The following is a 14,325-nucleotide window of genomic DNA, read 5'->3' on the forward strand; positions in this document are numbered from 1 at the left end:
AACTGAGGCCAAACTGGATCGTGAAATTGTCTAGAAACCAAAAAACATACCTGGAAGAACGCACCTGCCTTGAGACTGAAAACGAGCAACTGCTAATGCAAGCAAGCCACTGTGCAGCTAAAGGCTGACAAGTGTGGCACAAAATCAAATAAAAAAAATATACAAAGATTCTTAATGCGCAGATGTCAAATGTTATAAGGGAAAGGATCATTTAAATTAAAATGACTGGGCCACAAAATTGATACTGAATTGGATTAGATTTCTATATCTGTTTCAAAATCCATATAAACTCTAGATATTTTAAGAGTTCGGATTTCTACTTTCCAAAATTAAATTTTTTTGGTCGCTTTTGCCCATTTGATGTGCTAATTTAATGACATTAGCTTTTATCATCAAGATAGGACTTCCCAAATCTCTTTCTTAATGTATTTCTGTAGATTTACACCCCAGGACAGTTAGAGCTATATTTGTGCTTGGGAAAGTCTCAATTTAATAATGGCAGAGTGGAGCAATCCGTTTGTCATTGCTGCTGAGCCTGGCTCCTACATCTGCCCACTGAAGGGTAATTTGCTTTTCTTTCCATTCCAATGGCCACTGAAAACACTCCAGCTACATAAACTTGGAATTTTTCCACCACAAGAAAGAAATGACTGAAGAACTTCCAATGCAATCAGATTAAAATAGATTTTTTAGCTATCAAATGTAATTGACTCTAAGACAGGACATCTTTTTGTTCATAGCTGTAATATTTTGTAGGTGACCGTAGGTACTTTTTAGGCCACACGAGAATTTCATTTTCTTCTCCAAAAACTAATGCTAATAGGTGCAATTATAGGAACTGGGTTCATTTTTTATTTTATAACCAGCAGCCCTGTTAGTGTGCCACATCTAGTGGAGCCTCATTGATCCTGCTGTTTCAAAATTCTTCCTGACATAGGGTGCAGGCAAAATGTTTTGGCCAAGATATTTTCCTCTTTCTCTAGCATCAGTCTGGGATGGTTAATTTTATGTGTCCACTTGACTAGGCTATGGTTTCCTGTTTTCTGGCCAAACACTAGCTTCGTTGATGTCCTGAAGTAGTTCCATGTGATTAAATCAGTTGCCCTTGGGTAAAGCAGAATACCATCTGTAATGTAATGGCCTTAAATGTAATGTAGTGTAATATAATATAATGTAATGTAATTGCCATCTACAATGTAAGATAATCACCTTCCATAATGCAATCTAATGTGATATAATAAATTAATATGAGTTGTAAAATAATACCAGGGTAGACATAGAGACACATAGAAACAGGAAGACATGATATATGTAAGTATCATCTACAAGCAAAGAAACACCAAGGGTTGCTAACAGATATCAGAAACTAGGAGAGGCCACAGAAGGAATCAACTCAGCTGAGACCTTTATTTGGACTTTCAGCCCCCAGACCTGTGAGAAGATAAATTTCTGTTCTTTAAAGTCATCCATTTGTGATACTGGTGCCAGAGCAGCACTAGGTAACTAAGACACAGCCTAACTTCTTGGCGAAGCCAACAGTGTACTAAGACAGGAGACTGGCTTCAGAAGAAACTTTTAGCTGTATGAAAAAAACAGATGCTGGGATATCTAGGCAGAAATAGTGAGACTAATGGCTCCGATGGTGAATTTTCTGCTTTGTGGAGGACCCTTCCAACTGTCAGGGCTCCAGTGTACCTGGCACAAGAAGTATCCAGCTGTGGGCCCCCATCTCATTTACATTAGGGATATGGTATAAAGAAGAGGGAATGGAAGGTCCTAGAAAGGAGGCCCAAGGAATTTGAAGGAGTAATCATTTCATGTATCAGAGCAGACTTCTCATTATAACACCAGCAGTAACAATGGTGGCTACTATTTATTGATGATCCCACAATGAGCCAGACATTTTTAGATGAGGAAACTTAGGCTTTGAGAGTAAGGTAACTTGACCAAAGTCCCAGAGCAGAGTTAGCACTCAACCCCAGGTCTCTCTGACTCCAGGCCGGTACCAGAGACATGGATCAAATGTTTCCCCATTTAAATATACCACTCCCATCATTGCTTCAGTGTGTTTTAACCTTTTGTCCTCGCTACCACATGATTCTTTTTACAATACAGCGCCTTAGAGACATTGGGAATATTCCTGATGGTTCAGTGGGTTAATAGCTTGGATTCACCATCATCTAAGGTTGCACCAGAATCAACAGTGTCATAGAAATATCTTGGTATTTGTATTTTGGATATCTGGGTTTGAGTCTTAGATATTGCTTATTCCTTCCTTACTTTATTCAATACACATTACTCACTTCCCCTTGTGTTTGCTGGCAATGGAGAGACTGCAGACATTTGGGGAATCCAGCTAAGGGAAAGCTACATAGTTAGGGTGTCATGGGTTGTATGTGTGGAGTTCACAGTAACTTCCATCTGTGGTTAGGCTGTTGCCAACCATCTGGTGTAGGAATGGCATCCAGGAATACTCCTACCGCCTACTAAACCAATCCACCCAGGGTTTTGGCATGACAGTACAGGGCCAGAGGTCATATTGGACCATGAATGTGTGCTATGGTGCTTGACATCACAAGTATGGGGATAATGGAGGAGAAAGTAACCAGAGTCTTTGGAAAATTCTTCCAATCACCAGATGTAAAACTGAAAATTTAGTTCTCATTGACTCCTGGTCAAAACAGACGTTTTCTCCTATCAGGGATGTACTCATTTATGTGGTATGTACAAGTATAAATGTATCAAGCTGTCATGGATTGAATCGCATCCCCCCAAAATATCTGTCAAGTCAGCTGGGCCTTGATTCTCAGTATTGTATGATTGTCCACCATTTTATCTTCTGATGTGATTTCCCTACATGTTGTAAATCCTATCACTATGACATAATAAGATGGATTAGAGGCAGTTATATGGATGAGGTCTACAAGATTAGGTAGTGTCTTAAGCCAGTCTCTTTTGGGATATAAAAAAAGGAAATGAGCAGAGAGGCGTGGGGACCTCATACTACCCAGAAAGCACTGTTGGGAGCAGAGCACATCCTTTGGACCTGAGGTTCCTGCGCTGAGATGCTCCCAGACCAAGGGAAAGGCTGATGACAAGGATCTTCCTCCAGAGACAGAAAGCCTTCCTGTGGAGCCAGCTCTCTGAATTCTGACTTCTATCCTACTGGAGTGTGAGAGAATAAACTTCCCTTTGTTAAAGCCATCCACTTGTGGTATTTCTGTTTCAGCAGCGCTAGATGACTAAGACACAAGCATTTTTTTCTTTTTGATGGAAATTACATGAAATAGATTTTATTAGATTTCTTATTTTTGTATGGCACAAACCTGTGTACTAAAGATAGTTTGTGTGAATTTGCAAGTTTCATGCATCCCCATGAAATGTTGAGATGACAAAGAAAGCAATAATCTCCTCTTGAAGGCCATTACAACTAAGACATCAATGACAAACTGTCAAATGTCATCAGCTCAAAGAGCATTTAAGACTGATCGTTGTACAAGAAACTTGAAATGCCCTGCATGAAAGAAACCTGATAGTTTTTCTAAATTAAGCACCAATCCTAATAACTTACATGACATTACCTATAACGAATTGTAAAGTTGAACTACCAGTACAATCTAAACAAAGAGTCAATCAAGCAATCAATACCAAAAAAAAAAAAACCAGAAAACAAAAAAACTTTAATCAACCATGCTAGAGGAAAGTCTGACTTGTCTTCAATTCTGTCTATAGAAAATGATATTATAAAATTATTAATACAAAAAGAGGTGATTAAAAAAATGATGCAGTCAGAAATAAGGAAAAAATATATAGACATAAGCAGGCAGTCAACTAATAAATATGTCATTTTTCTGGATTTTGTGCTATTTATGTTATGGAATCCCTGAGTGTCTCAAATGGTTAAGTACTTGACTACTAACTGAAAGGTTGGTGGTTCAAACCCACCCAGAGGCACTTCTGAAGACAGGCCTGTCGATCAACTTCCAGAAGGTCACAGCCATAAAAACACTACAGAGCACAGTTCTACTCTGCAAAACAAGAAGCAGGCTCAACAACAGTTAACAATAACAACAAGTTAGTTGCTGACTTTTAAAAAAATAATTACTTTGGGATTTCTAATTCCAAGTAAGTATTCACTTTTATATCTAATTTTGTGTTTGTAATTTTGACTTATTTGTCTTAAGGAGAGTCCTCCAGCTTGTATAAGCTTCAGGCTCCATAAATCTGGATTCATCCTGCTGATCACTTACTGAGTGCAATGATACAGCAATGGGAAAACAAAAAGAAATCTCTCCCCTTATGGAACCTACTTTCTAACAACATGAGCCAGAATATGCATGGGATAAATAAGTATATAGGAAGTTAAATGATGATAAACAATAAGGAGAACAGTAAAGTTGGGAAAGGGAGTGAAAGGGTGTGGAGGGGTGGGTCTTGGAATCTTGGACAGCATGCAGGAAAACGTCACTGAGAAGGCATGTACCACAAGAAAATGAGGAGTGAGGTAACAGGCTGTACGCGGCAAACTGGGCATCAGCCAGAGGGAACAGCTGGGACTGACTGTGAGGCAGGGGAGAGCCCAGTGTGATTAAGTTCAGAGTATCCGGACTGGGGGAGAGAGAAATAAAGTCACAGAAATGAGGTCAGACAGGGAAAGTGTCAGGGACTGCAGATAGTGTAGGGCCTTTGGACTATTACAAAATGGGAAAATCAATCATAGGAAGGTTATAGGCTCAGACTGATACAACCTGTTAATAGACTGTAAAGCTGCTAAGAAATGTTTGGAATCTGGATCGAATATGAAGGCAGAGCTGATAGGGTTTGCTGACATATCAGAAGTAGGTTTTAAGGGAAAGAAAGAAATTGAGAGTGATTGCCAAGTTTTATGCTAGAGCAGTTAAAAGAATGCAGTTGCCATTAATTGCAATGCGAAAGGCTGTGACAAAAGTAGGTTGTTAGGTCAGGTTTTTGTTTTTTTTTTTTAATTTTTATTGTGCTTTAAGTGAAAGTTTACATCAAGTCAGTCTCTCACACAAAAACCCATATACACCTTGATACACACTCCCAATTACTCTCCCCCTAATGAGAGAGCCTGCTCTCTACCTCCACTCTCTCTTTTCCTGTCCATTTCACCAGCTTCTAACCCCCTCCACCCTCTCATCGCCCCTCTAGGCTTAGGGAATGGTTCCTGTCCTGGGCCACCAGGGTCCTTCTAGTCTCAGTCACACCATTAAGTCTGGTCTTATGAGAATTTGGGGGTTGCATGCCACTGCTCTCCTGCTCCCTCAGAGGTTCTCTGCTGTATTCCCTGTCAGGGCAGTCATCGGTTGTAGCCAGGCACCATCTAGTTCTTCTGGTCTCAGGCTGAGGTAGTCTCTGGTTCATGTGGCCCTTCTGTCTCTTGGGCTCATAATCGCCTTGTGTCCTTGGTGTTCTTCATTCTCCTTTGACCCAGGTGGGTTGAGACCAATTGATGCATCTTAGATGGCTGCTTGCTAGTGTTTAAGACCCCAGATGCCACTCTTCAAAGTGGGATGCAGAATGTTTTCTTAATAGATTTTATTATGCCAATTGAATTAGATGTCCCCTGAAACCATGGTCCCCAGACCCCTGCCCCTGTTACACTGGCCTTCGAAGCATTCAGTTTATTCAGGAAACTTCTTTGCTTGTGGTGTAGTCCAATTGTGCTGACCTTCCCTGTATTGTGTGCTGTCTTTCCTTTCACCTAAAGTAGTTCTTATCTACTGTCTAATTAGTGAATGCCCTTCTCCCACCTTCCCTCCCTCCCCCTTCTCGTAACCACGAAAGAATGTTTTCTTCTCAGTTTAAACTATTTCTCAAGTTCTTATAATAGTGGTCTTATACAATATTTGTCCTTTTGCAACTGACTAATTTCGCTCAGCATAATGCCTTCCAGGTTCCTCCATGTTATGAAACGTTTCACAATTCATCACTGTTCTTTATCGATGCGTAGTATTCCATTGTGTGAATATACCATAATTTATTTATCCATTCATCTGTTGATGGGCACCTTGGTTGCTTCCATGTTTTTGCTATTGTAAACAGTGCTGCAATACACATGGGTGTGCATATATCTGTTCGTATAAAGGCTCTTATTTCTTTAGGATATATTCCAAGGAGTGGGATTGCTGGATTGTATGGTAGTTCTATTTCTAGCTTTTTAAGGAAGCGCCAAATCAATTTCCAAAGTGGTTGTACCATTTGACATTCCCACCAGCAGTGTAGAAGTGTTCCATTCTCTCCACAACCTCTCCAACATTTATTATTTTGTGTTTTTTGGATTAATGCTGGCCTTGTTGGAGTGAGATGAAATCTCATTGTAGTTTTGATCTGCATTTCTCTAAGGGCTAATAATCGTGAACATTTCTTCATATGTCTGTTAGCTACCTGAATGTCTTCTTTAGTGAAGTGTCTATTCATATCTTTGGCCCATTTTTTAATTGGGCTATTTGTCTTTTTGCAGTTGAGTTTTTGCAGTTTCATGTAGATTTTAGAGATGGGGCGCTGGTCAGAAATGTCATAGCTAAAAACTTTTTCCCAGTCTGTAGGTAGACTTTTTAGTCTTTTGGTGAAGTCTTTGGATGAGCATAGGTGTTTGATTTTTAGGAGCTCCCAGTTATCTAGTTTTTCTTCTACATTCTCTATAATGTTTTGTATACTGTTTATGCCATGTGTTAGGGCTCCTAACATTGTCCCTATTTTTTCTTCCATGATCCTTATCATTTTAGATTTTATATTTAGGTCTTTGATCCATTTTGAGTTAGTTTTTGTGCATGGAGTGAGGTATGGGTCTTGTTTCATTTTTTTGCAGATGGATATCCAGTTATGCCACCACCATTTGTTAAAAAGACTGCCTTTTCCCTATTTAACTGCTTTGGAGCCTTTGTCAAATATCAGCTATGCATACGTGGATGGATTTATGTCTGCATTCTCAGTTATGTTCCATTGGTCTATGTGCCTGTTGTACCAGGACCAGGCTGTTTTGACTACTGTGGCGGTATAATAGTTTCTAAAATCAGGTAAAGTAAGGCCTCCCACTTTGTTCTTCTTTTTCAGTAATGCCTTATTTATCTGGGGCCTTTTTCCCTTCCATATGAAGTTGGTGATTTGTTTCTCCATCTCATTAAAGAATGTTGTTGGGATTTGGATCAGAATTGCATTAAATGTATAGATCACTTTTGGTAGAATAGATATTTTTATAATGTTAAGTCTTCCTATCCATGAGCAAGGTATGTTCTTCCACTTTTGTAAGTCTCTTTTGGTTTCTTGCAGAAGCGTACTGTGGTTATCTTTGTATAAGTGTTTTACATCTCTGGTAAGATTTATTCCTAAGTATTTTATCTTTTGGGGGGTTACTGTAAATGGCATTGATTTGGTGATTTCCTCTTCGATGTTCTTTTTGTTGTTGTAGAGGAATCCAACTGATTTTTGTATGTTTATCTTGTATCCCAACACTCTGCTGAACTCTTCTATTAGTTTCAGTAGTTTTCTTGAGGATTCCTTAGGATTTTCTGTGAATAAGATCATGTCATCTGCAAATAGAGATATTTTTACTTCCTCCTTGTCAATCTGGATGCCCTTATTTCTTTAAAAAAATTCTTTATCTAGCCTAATTGCTCTGGCTAGGACTTCCAGCACAATGTCGAATAAGAGTGGTGATAAAGGGCATCTTTTTCTGGTTGCCGATCTCAAGGGGAATGTTTTCAGGCTCTCGTCAGTTTTTTTCTCCATTTAGGGTGATGTTTGCTGTTGGCTTTGTAAAAATGGCATTTATTATGTTGAGGAATTTTCCTTCTATTCCTATTTTGCTGAGAGTTTTTATCATCAATGAGTGTTGAACTTCGTCAAATGCCTTTTCTGTATCAATTGATAAAATCATGTGATTCTTGTCTTTTGTTTTATTTATGTGGTAGATTACATTAATTGTTTGTCTAATGCTGAACCATCCCTGCATGTCTGGTATGAATCCCACTAGGTCATGGTGAGGTATTTTTTGATATGTTGTTGAATTCTATTGGCTAGAATTTTGTTGAGGATTTTTGCATCTACATTCATGAGGGATATAGGCCTATAATTTTGTTTTTGTGGTGTCCTTACCTGGTTTTGGTATCTGGGATATGGCGGCTTCATAGAATGAGTTTGGTAGTGTTCCATCCTTTTCTATGCTCTGAAATACCTTTAGTATTAGTGGTGTTAACTCTTCTCTGAAAGTTTGTTGGAACTCTGCAGTGAAGCTGTCCGGACCAGGGCTTTTTTTGTTGTTGTTGTTGGGAGTTTTTTTTATTACCTTTTCAATCTCTTCTTTTGTTATGAGTCTATTTATTTGTTCTACCTCTGTTTGTATTAGTTTAGGTAGGTAGCGTGTTTCTAGGAATTCATCCATTTCTTCTATGTTTTCAAATTTGTTTGAGTATAGTTTTTCATAGTAATCTGATACGATTCTTTTAATTTCAGTTGGGTCTGTTGTAATATTGCCCATCTCGTTTCTTATTCCGGTTATTTGCTTCCTCTCCTGCTTTTTGTTTGTAAGTTTGGCCAGTGCTTTATCAATTTTGTTGATTTTTTCAAAGAACCAGCTTTTGGTCTTGTAAATTCTTTCAATTGTTTTTCTGTTTTCTATTTCATTTAGTTCAGCTCTAATTTTTATTATTTGTTTTCTTCTGGTGCCTGTGGGTTTCTTTTGTTGCTCTCTTTCTATTTGTTCAAGTTGTAGGGACAGTTCTCTGATTTTGGCCCTTCTTTTTGGATGTGTGCATTTATTGATATAAATTGGCCTCTGAGCACCGTTCTTGCTGCGTCCCAAAGGTTCTGATAGGAAGAGTTTTCATTCTCATTGGATTCTCTGAATTTCTTTAACCCATCCTTAATGTCTTCCATAATCCAATATTTTTTGAGCAGGGTAGGTTAGTTTTGATTACGTTAAGTCTGAGGTAATATCAAGTAGACAGTTGAATATATGAGTTCAGGACAGACATATGGGCTGGAGATATGAAATGGTTTGTGTGTGTGTATGTGAGCTCTTTTCTCTAAAGTTAGAGAAGTGTGTGAAAACAAAAAAAAATCAAAAGATGAGCAGAGCACTAATGCTTAGTTTTCTGTCATTTTTGTAGTGTTCATCAAAGTTCTAAACATTTTACAAACAGTAACTCTATCATCATGATCTTTATGTGACAAATATTCCACTGTTCTGGGAGTTGTCCCAGGTTTCCAGCAAGGGACTGAACTATTAGGAATCTCTTACACATTGGGGATTTCATCATTTTAAAAGCTGTTCTTACACATGGCTGATTCCATCATTTTAAAAAGATTTTCAGGTACTTTTTTTTATGGTGTACGGAACTCCATGGAAGCCAAAACTGAAATCGTTTTTTTATTGACTTTTTGTCTCTCTATTTCCTGTACATGCAGGGGTGGGAAGAGGGGCACGAAGGGTTTATTTTTATTGCTTTTTTTCTTTGCACAGTTGGTGGATGCTGCCATTAAAAAATTTTTTTTTTAATTAAAAAAATCTGAAAGAGTTGCAATGAATCCTGAATGGTGTTATGTCCTAGTTCTCTAATGTTTTGCCATTTTCTGACAGTTCAGTGCAAAACGGGTTACTGACTAGCTCCTGAAGAAAACTTAGTCAAGAATTGATATATGAAGAAACATTTTTTAAAGGATGTTTTTAGCATTTGTTCCTTAAGATTTTCCCAGCTGTGTCACTTGATAAATTAGGTCCCCTGAAGACTCTGTATCGGTATGTCAGTACTGTCAGCAGCAATAACTTCAGTGAGGTAGATTTCAACAAGAAGCATTTACAAGAAAAAATTCCAATAATTTGCAGAATCTTTTTTATTTGCTTGTTTCCATAACACTCCAACTGAGAATACTGACCATTATAATTTTCAATTTGCATGTATACATTCCTCTTACATTTTTGGGCCCCTGTTGTTATTGTTGGAAACCCTGGTGGCATAGTGGTTAAGTGCTATGGCTGCTAACTAAGAGGTCAGCAGTTCGAATCTCCCAGGTGCTCCTTGGAAACTGTGGGGCAGTTCTACTCTGTCCTATAGGGTTGCTATGAGTTGGAATTACTTGAAGGCAGCGGGTTTAGTTTTGGTTTGGTTGTTATTGTTTTCCTGATGGAATAGTTTGATCCCTTCAAAGAAATGAATCCATCAGTTCTATTTCTATTTTTATCTTGGATTCCAGGAAGCTGAGAGGAAAATTAATGCCCAGTTGTATTTTAAAAATTAAGCCTGACTTTGGATGGGTTGAAAGAACCCATGCTTTGTATCAGATATACCTTGTTTTCGATTTTGTTCTATTGCATACTTATTGTATGACATGTTCTTAATTTTACTAAACCTCTGTTTCCTTGTCTGTAAAATATCTCCTTTAGAGAATATTAAGTTAGATGAAACATGTAAAGCTTCTTCCATAGTGTCTGACAAAGTATTGTTAGTTTCTCTTTCTACATACATGCATTTTTTATATTAATGTTTATTTTATTATTTATTGCATGTAATAAGCACTTGATAAATATTTTTATATTGAATTATTTAAAATGTCATTGTAAATGGAGCAATAATAGCAGCTACTTTACTGGAGGGTTTCTTGGTTCCGGGGACGGTGCGAAGTGCCTGGTTCACTCATTTAATCCTTGTAGTAACCCTGTGAGGTAGGTTCTATGCTTTCCCACTTTACAGATAGTGGAATCCAGATACAGAAAGGTTAAGATGCTTGGCCAGGGTCATGGTAGCTAGTACCTAAGCGGTCTGGACTTAGAGTTGCCCTTAAACACTCTCTATACTGTCTTCCAATGACGTATGTGTCATGAACAAACACATTGTGAAGTTTTAACCTGGTCAAAAGCCTCCAGATTATTTTTAGGGCTCAGATCAAGTTTATTCATATCTTAGAGACTCTGGAAATCTTTTTGGTAATTTTATTACTTTAAATTCTTCAAATGGACAAAGGGGGACATTTTGCGCTGCTCACCTTTCCGAAACAACATCCTCCTGTTTCTCTAACAAAGATTTGTGTCCATTTCAGGAATCACTTGGGATCTAATCAGTCCCCAGGGTCCTGGGGTGGTGCCAATAAAAGCTGGAAGGTTCAAGTCTACTCAGAGATGCCTCAGAAGAAAGGCCTGACAAGCTATCCTGAAAAATCAGCCATTAAAAACTCTAAGGATCTCAGTTGTTCTCCTCTGAAACACATGGGGTTACTGCAAGTCAGGACTGACGCGGTGGTAACCAGCAGTCAGTCTTCGTTTGGAGCCAGGCAGGGGCTGCTCCCAGTGCCCTCTGTCCCAGCAGGCTGCTGTGAAGGGAGGCCTCCCAAGCCCTCCGCACACCTGCTACCCGGGGCAGTGGGTCGGAATCCACTCCACGGAGTAACGCTTGCCGTCTGTTTTCCCTGTTGCACGTCACAGGGATTTTATGCTCTGTAAGGAGCCCTGTGTTTCATTGCCTTGGCTGTAGTTGAACCATCACACACCACAAAGCGGTAATAAGAAAAATACATTACTGAGTTTTTATTTGTGTTTCTATGGAATGAAATCTGTGAACTAGGTGCCTATGAATAAAAGTTATTTACCAAAGCAAGACATGGTCACAGTTCAGAATTAAGAGATCACTGGGGATGAGGCAAACATGTCAAGGGGGAGGGAGGGAGCAGAGACAAGGGCCACGGGGCTACTGCTAAGTTGTGATTTGCTAAATTTCAAAAAGGAAAGCCCACAGGCTCCCCTGGCCAGCAGCCCCTCATCATATCTTTGCACTTACAACAAGGAGAAGCTGCATTTTTTCCCTTTCAAGCCATATGATATTAATTTGTCTTTTCAAGTTTGGGGATCTTTGAAGATGTCATATAAGCTTTGGGATCTGCTTCATTGTAGCATGTGCCTTTCTCACAAGATTCATGGTTTAAACCCCAGGCAAAGTGTAAGGGAAGAGACTCAGCATTCTGACATCCACCCCACTCCTCCTGTCTGGTCAGGTGGAAAGGACGCGGTTGTGCACCCATCACCTACCAAGGGGGTAAGTTGTTAACCCAAAAGCAACTTTAACTCTGTTGGTCCCTCACATACACACACACCAGATGATGTCAAGTCTGTTCCAACTCATGGCGACCACGTGTGTGTCAGAGTAGGACTGTGTTCCACAGGGTTTTCAATGGCTGTTTTTTCAGAAGTAGATTGCCAGCCTTTTCTACCAAGGTGCCTCTGGGTGGACTCAAACCTCCAACCTTTCCGTTAGCTGCCAAGACCTTACCTGTTTGCATCACCCAGGGACTCCATTGGTCCCTTAATGGATACATAAGTTGATAGTCAAGGTACATGAGAGAACACTTTGGTGTTAAGTTCCCAGACCCTGACATTTGAATATCCTTCACAGTTTTAATCCTAGACTATTCCAGTGGGCAGTGGGGGGAATCTATCTATATACATACATATAATACATGTATATAATATAAAATATGGTGTTGGTACAGAATATCGACTATTTCATGGACTGCCAAAAGAACGAACAAATCTGTCTTGGAGGAAGTACAACCGGGATGCTCTTTAAAAGCAAGGATGGTGAGACTTCATCTCCCATATTTTTGACATGAGGTTCCAGCTCCCAGAGAAGGACATCATGCTTGGTAAAGTAGGGGATCAACGATAAAAAGGAAGACCTTCCACAAGATGAACTAACAACGATTGCGAGGATGGCACAGGACTGGGCAGTGTTTTGTTCTGTTGTATGCAGGGTCACTATGTGTTGGCACCTAACAACAACTACATATACTTGTCAACTACCTTCTCCAGATTCTAAGCAACCTGAGGCCAAGAAACTTCTGAGTCTGTATTTGAATCTATTACAGTACTTTCCAGAAGCTCAATAAATATTATAACACTGAAATACACTAAATAAGTACTTATGATGCTCAAAATCTTTTCTTTTGATGGCGAATATTATGATTTTCTTTCTCCCAACTTCAGATTTATAAATCATACCGTGGTTACCTAAGACAAGCAAGAGGTCTTGTGTCTTAGAGAAAAAATCATGTAAATGAGGATAAGACTATCTTTAATTTCATGAAGCATATGTACATTGCTACTAACTATTTGCATTGTAAATCTCACAACTGGAGCAAAAACGATTGCTGGCAATTTTGGGAGAAAGGCTGGGGAAGCCTTTTCGGTGAAAGCTTTTATTTTCCTAAGCAGCCTGCTTAGAGATTTACTCTGATTATTTAGGTCAGGTCTTACAAACAAGATTTTATAAAACCTTAGGAAAACCCATCCATCTTACTAGTCCTTGATAAATGTAAAAACAAAAAATTTATGTCATTTTATCAGAATTTAGGTTTTTTTTTTTTACCCACAAATCATGTTTTTTTTTCCCTTCAATAGCTTCCCAGGACCAAGTCCCCAACCTATTAGAAATGATGCTTTTTCATCCTAATTGTTTTTGTAAAACTGACCTTAAAATAGCCGCTAGATGGCAGTGAATCGGCATACAAATGGAGGTCTGGCAAGAATCATAACTCAAAAAGGCAACAAGAGAAACTAGCTCTTCCTGGATGCTTAACACCTCCCTTCTCCTGGGCACCTATGTAGGCCCTAAAGAGCTTTGAAGCCACTGCTCACCGTTGAGGCAGTGGCTTGATGGGCAGTGAACAAGGGCATGATGAGAAATGAGCAGCAGAGAAGCCCAGGCACAGTGACGTGACCTTGAGCTTTGGAATCAGATAGATTGGAGTTAGTCTAGGCCCTCATAGCTAAGTATGTGGTCTTGGACAAGCTATTTAAATTTTGTAAGCTGCAGTTTCCCTACTATTAAAATAGCAATAGTGATACCTCTCTGTGAGGATCAAGTGAGATGTTACATATAGGCGGCCTTGGATGTCATAGGCGCTTAATACCTGTCCGTGATGTGTTATCTGAAACCCTTGAGACAAGATTTGCTCCAGAATTCATTTTTTTCAATATTTCTAAGGATAAAATGAAATATAAACTATATAATTATGCTCATTGGGGGCTGGCACAGCACTCAAACACATTTATATTTCTGTGATCCATAGGGCTTTCATTGGTTAATTTTCAAAAATAGGTTGCTGAGCCTTTCTTTCTAGTCTGTCTTAGACTGGAAGCTCTGCTGAAACATGTCTACCATGGCTGACCTTGCTAATGTTTGAAATACCAGTGGCATAGTTTTCAGTATCACAGCAACTGGAATAGGACAAATTGACAGGTAATGTATGCCGTTGATCATGAAGATGGTGCAGGACCAAGTAACATTTTGTTATGTTGCACATAAGGTCCCCATG

The sequence above is a fragment of the Elephas maximus genome, chromosome 11 (genome assembly GCF_024166365.1).
Source record: "Elephas maximus indicus isolate mEleMax1 chromosome 11, mEleMax1 primary haplotype, whole genome shotgun sequence".
NCBI lineage: Eukaryota > Metazoa > Chordata > Mammalia > Proboscidea > Elephantidae > Elephas > Elephas maximus.